This window comes from Eleutherodactylus coqui, chromosome 1 (assembly GCF_035609145.1).
Source record: "Eleutherodactylus coqui strain aEleCoq1 chromosome 1, aEleCoq1.hap1, whole genome shotgun sequence".
Taxonomy (NCBI): Eukaryota; Metazoa; Chordata; class Amphibia; order Anura; family Eleutherodactylidae; genus Eleutherodactylus; species Eleutherodactylus coqui.
In genome coordinates, this window is record NC_089837.1 from 50,397,642 (window position 1) to 50,403,660 (window position 6,019).

Sequence of the window (6,019 nt, forward strand, 5' to 3'; positions counted from 1 at the left end):
CAGCCCAGCATGTTGCCCCTCGCCTGCCCTATCCGTATCTGTGTCCTTTCCATCACTTTCGTAGGTTTTGAAGATTTTCACAAATGAAAACCTTAGCGAGCATCGGCGATATACAAAAATGCTCGAGTCGCCTATTGACTTCAATGGGCTTCGTTACTCGAAACGAACCCTTGAGCATCGCGGAACATTCGACTCGAGCAACGAGCACCTGAGCATTTTGGTGGTCATCTCTAGAGTCTACCCAAATGGTGAGTGGCGATGCGGCCATTATTAGCGTTACCATCCCGCTGCTTTGCCTGCTGAGAAGTTCGCTGCTAAGCATAAAGGCCGATGCTTTGTGGTTAGAACAGGAGATGGGGATGACCACCCTCACGTCTGTATCTTAGCGCATTTTGGAGGTGGGGGAGGAGGAGGAGAAGGGGGAATAGACAGCTGCCCACACTGCAGAGGGTACCCATGCAGCTTGCCTCTCATCTGTTCAGCATGTATAGGCTGAAGAGGTGAAGGAGGAGGAGGATCATGAAAGTCATCCTCCTAGTGAGCACAGCGATGTGTTGCATACTGGGACTCTGGTACACATGGCTGACTTCATGTTAGGCTGCCTTTCCCGTGACCCTCGTATTAGACGCATTCTGGCCAACATGGATTACTGGGTGTACACCCTTCTCGACCCAGGGTATAAGGAGAACCTTACCACTCTCATTCCTGAAGAGGGAAGGGGTATGAGAGTGATGCAATACCACAGGGCCCTGGTGGAAAAACTAATGCAAAAGTTCCCATCTGACAGAACTAGAAGACGTAGTTCAGAGGGCCGAGTAGCAAAGGAGGCGTAGGGATCAGGTAGCATGTTCAGCGCAGGCAGGGGAACATTCTCCAAGGCCTTTGCCAATTTTATGGCTCCCCAGCCTGACTGTGTCACCACTCCCCAGTCAAGGCTGTCGGAGGGAGCACTGTAAAAAGAAGTTGAGGGAGTACGTAGCTGACCATACCACCGTCCTGTGTGATGCCTCTGCTCCATACAACTATTGGGTGTCAAAGCTGGACATATGGCACGAACTTGCGCTGTACACTTGCCACAGAAATGTTCCTTCGGTGTTCGCCTATACTCTTGCTACAGAAATATTTCAGGGGTCCGCCTATACTATTGCTACAGAAAGGTTTGATGGGTTTGCCTACACTGTGAAGCTTTCCCATTGCATTATTCAGCTATCTGACACATACACAGAATGATTTGGGCAGGAGTGTGGGCAGAGGCAGAGGTCCTGGGCGGGGTAAAACACTGCCATGTTTGGGCACTCTGATTTGTTCATATTTAATACTTTTCCTAGGTTGCAGGGACTCGCCTATGGTGTGGGTGCACAAAGCTTTTCCATTGCAGTGTTTTAGCTATCTGGCAATAAAACACTAAATGACTTGGGTAGGGCGAGAAGGCTTTCCCATTGCGGTGTTCAGATATCTGACGCATATAAGGAATGAATGGGGCAGAAGTGTTGGCAGAGGCCGAGATCCGGGGTGGGATGAAACTCTGCCATGTTTGGGCACTCTGATGTTTTCATATTAACTACTGTCTCTGGGTTTCAGGGGCTCGCCTATGCTGTGTGTTCTCAAAGGATTCCATAGCGGTGTTTTAGCTATCTGGCAATAAAACACTGAATGACTTGGGTAGGGCGCAGAAGGCTTTCCCATTGCGGTGTTCAGCTATCTGACGCATATGAACAATGAATTGGGCAGAAGTGTTGGCAGAGGCCAAGGTCCTGGGCGTGGTGAAACTCTGCCATGTTTGGGCTCTCAGATTTTTTCATATTTAATACTGTCTCTGGATTTCAGGGGCTCGACCATGCTGTGGGTGCACAAAGGATTGCCATAGCGGTGTTTTAGCTATCTGGCACAAATACACTGAATTACTTGGGTAGTGCAGACATCTTTCCCATTGCTTTGTTCAGCTATCTGACACATACACAGAATGAATTGTATGGGGACACATGGGTTTCCCATAGCTATGCAACTCACGGCACCTTAGGTCACACAAGGTGGAGGCTGGGACCGAGCCTGACCCTAGGCCTGCTCACGTGCTTCTCACGCAGAGGATTGCGGGTCCTACCTTGGTCACAGTTTCTCGGCCTTATTATGCCACCTCCCCCTCCTGTTTGGGGTCTGGGGATCAGCGCTGGTCAACATGTATTTGCTCTCATGTTACCACAGTAATCTGAGACACTGGTTTGGACCAATCAAAAGAAGCGTAACTGAATTAATGAGACGTTCACAGCTGTACTTGCATACGAGTCCACTTTAGGCCCATGATTGCTGAGGGTGTGAGCAGAGGTCGAGGTCCTGGGGAGGAATGCAACTGCGCCAGGTTTGGCCTGTGGAACCTCTTTGTGGTTCATCCAGTCTTTGGAGCGATGAAAGCAACTATAACTGATTTAATGAGACATTCACAGCAGTACTAGCATCCGAGTCTGCTTTAGGCCGACGATTGCTGAGGTTGTTGGCAGAGGCCAAGGCCTAGGGGTGCAACTGCACCTGTGGAAGTTCTTTGTAGTTCATCCAGTCTTTGGAGTGATGAAAGAAGCCGTAACTGACGGCACATTGGGTCAACCAGGTGGAAACTGGGACTCAGCCTGACCGTGGGCCCACTCACGTGCTTCCCACACAGAGTATTGCGGGTCCTACCTCGGTCACAGTTTCTCAGGCTTATTATGCCACATCCTCCTCCTCCTTGGGGTCTGGGGATCAGCGCTAGTCAGCATATTATCTCTCGTGTTACAAATTACCACAGTTATTCAAGATACTGGATTGGAGCATTTACAGGAAGCGTGATTGATTTAATGAGACTTTCACAGGGTCACTATATACCTGTGGTGGCTACTTTTGCGACACCTCCTTCTTCAAACCAATCTTTGGTGTTAGTATGCGCTGCTACATTGTGGGGATGTGTAGAAGTACTGGCATCTGAGTCCCCTTTATGCCCACGTTTGCGGCTCCTGACAATTTTGTGATGGAGGTGGCATGGAATTGGAATTCGTACGTCAATAGATCACCAATTCTCATCAGCATTGTGGGCTGTCGCCCACAATTTCACAGAGGGTCACTGCAGGCCCTGCCAAACCTCTGCAGTGTGTGTCTCCAGTTCCTCCTCATCGCAGACGCACTTATAAATAGACATGAGGGTGGTGTAGCTATTAGAGATGAGCGAACGTACTCGGATAAGCACTACTCGTCCGAGTAATGTGCTTTATCCGAGTATCTCGCCGCTCGTCCTGAAAGATTCGGGGCGCTCCGCTGCTGACAAGTGAGTTGCGGCGGGGAGCGGGGCAGAGCGGGCGGGAGAGAAGGAGAGAAAGATCTCCCCTCCGTTCCTCCCCGCTCTCCCCTGCAGCTCCCCGCTCCGCAGCGCGTCCCGAATCTTTCAGGACGAGCGGGGAGGTACTCGGATAAAGCACATTACTCGGACGAGTAGTGCTTATCCGAGTACGTTCGCTCATCTCTAGTAGCTATCAAGCCAGCGTGTGGCATGAGGGCAGCTGAACGCTGCACATGGAAAAGTTTGTGCGCGCTTTGGACGCAGGCTCGTGCAGGGGGTTGGACAGCAATGCCAGCATGAAACCCAGGAGAAGAGGCAGTGGTGTCGGGCGGTGATTGGCCTTGGTTGCAGCTAGTGTGGTGCTTAGCTAAGATGTGCCAGCGTGTGTGCCTTGCTGTTTATGGTCTGTCCCAAGTAAATTTTTAGGTGGGTGACCGCCAGGCTCTTGCTCACAATTTGGCTTAATAGTGCGACCTGGGAGTCTCAGATGCACCCATGCATGCTGCCCCTGCCCTTCCCTATCCATTTCTGTGGTGTTTCCATAACTTTCAGATTTGTTTTCAGGTATTTCACACAACCTCCCACATGCGAAGCATCGGTCAGCTTGAAAAATGCTCGAGTCTCCCATTGACTTCAATGGGGTGTGTTACTCGAAATGAGCTCTCAAGAATTATGAAAAGTTCGACTCGAGTACCGAGCACCTGAGCATTTTAGTGCTCACTCATCTCTAATCCTCTTCTAAGAAAGGTCATCCTGCTTCTATGCCCACAAAGTGGGGGATGTTGGAGTAAAGAGCTTTCACGTCCAAAGAAACCCAAATGTAGGAGTGCTGATGTGTTTCCCAGAGGTAAGTGGGTAAATGCATGATATACTTTTAGAGGTGTTGATCTACATATTCAGATAACCCAAAAGTAATAGACAGTACTCCAGAAATGATTGGTGGACCTGGAGGGGATGATTTGCTCTTATGTAATTTTGGAAGGAAATAAAAAATATGGTCTTTCCAAGATCATTATATGATAAAATTCCTCTCTTTTTGGACAAACAGTTATGAGAAAAAGTATAGTTCACGAATATATGGAGAGAAGCAGTGATATCACTAGTGGGATTTTTTTGAGTTTTCTGTAGTATTCTGTATCACATAAAATTCCTAAAGCTTTAGAATCATAATATTTTTTCTCCATAATGACAATGGCTCCTCCCTTATCCACATTTTTAATACGTATATCATGATTTGAAATAATAGCATTTCAGTCTTACTGATATTCTGATGGTGAGTTGGTTTTGTCGCCATAAAATTCTAATATCCTGCAAGACCCTCTGATAGAAAGTCTCAAGGAAATGGCCTTTAGTTTCTATTGGATGAAATTTACAGCATGTCTTTAGGTCTGTAGCAATGGGCTCATGTATGTATGTGTATGTATGTGTGTATGTGTATATATATATATATATATATATATATATATATATAAGCTGATATACCCGGCTTCGCCCGAGCAAATTTGGTACTGGTGTTTATCTGGTGTTCACACGGAAAATCTTATGAAGTCGTGGTTACTTTAGAGATACTGAGGAAAAACATATGTTCACCATTTTGCATAGTTCTCTGCGTTACCCAGGAAACACCACGTGGAGGTAACCATGCAACGTTTCCTTCATATAAAATGACATCAGGAAGGGAGAGAATTAGATTCCGTACGTAAAATTTGGACACTAATTCTTTTGCGCATAGAATTGAATAATGGAGTTGGGACCCATTAGCTTTTCCTATTTATGACATAATCAATGCTCGTGCCAAATTTCCCGTTTCTATGACACCGGAAAGTGAGAAAATTACATTCCGCACGTAAAATTTTGACGCCAATTCTTTTGCACTAGAATTGAATAATGGAATTGGGACCTATTAACTTTTCCTATTTATGACATAATCAATGGTCGTGCCAAATTTCCCGTTTCTATGACACCGGCAAGTGAGAAAATTACATTCCGCACGTAAAATTTGGACGCTAATTCTTTTGCGCATAGAATTGAATAATTGAGTTGGGACCCATTAGCTTTTACTATTTATGACATAATCAATGCTTGTGCCAAATCTCACGTTTCTATGACATTGGGAAGTGAGAGATTTAGATTATGTACGTAAAATTTTGACGCCAATTCTTTTGCGCATAGAATTGAACAATCGAGTTGGGACCTATTAACATTTCCTATTTATGACAATCAATGCTCGTGCCAAATTTTCTGTTTCTATGGCATTGGGAAGTGAGTGATTTTAGATTATGTACGTTAAATTTCGACGCCAATTCTTTTGCGCTAGAATTTAATAAACGAGTTGGGACCCAATTTCTTTTCCTATTTTGGAGATAATCTATGCTTGCGCCAAATTTCATGTTTCTACGACATCGGGAAGTTGGAGAACTTTTGGCAAGTCAGTCAGTCAGTGAGTGAGTGAGTCAGTGAGGGCTTTCAGCTTTATATATATAGATATATATATGTGCATTCACACGAACGTATATCGGCTCGGTTTTCATGCCGAGACGGTATACGTCGTCCTCATCTGCAGGGGGTGGGGGTGGAATGGGGGCGGGGCTCTGTGAATTAGCCCCGCCCCTGCCCCGCCTCTCCTCATTGCAAATAGTGCAGAGGGGTGGAGAGGCTCTTCCATCCCCCCCCCCTGCAGATGAGGACGACGTATATTGGCTCGTTGTGAAAACC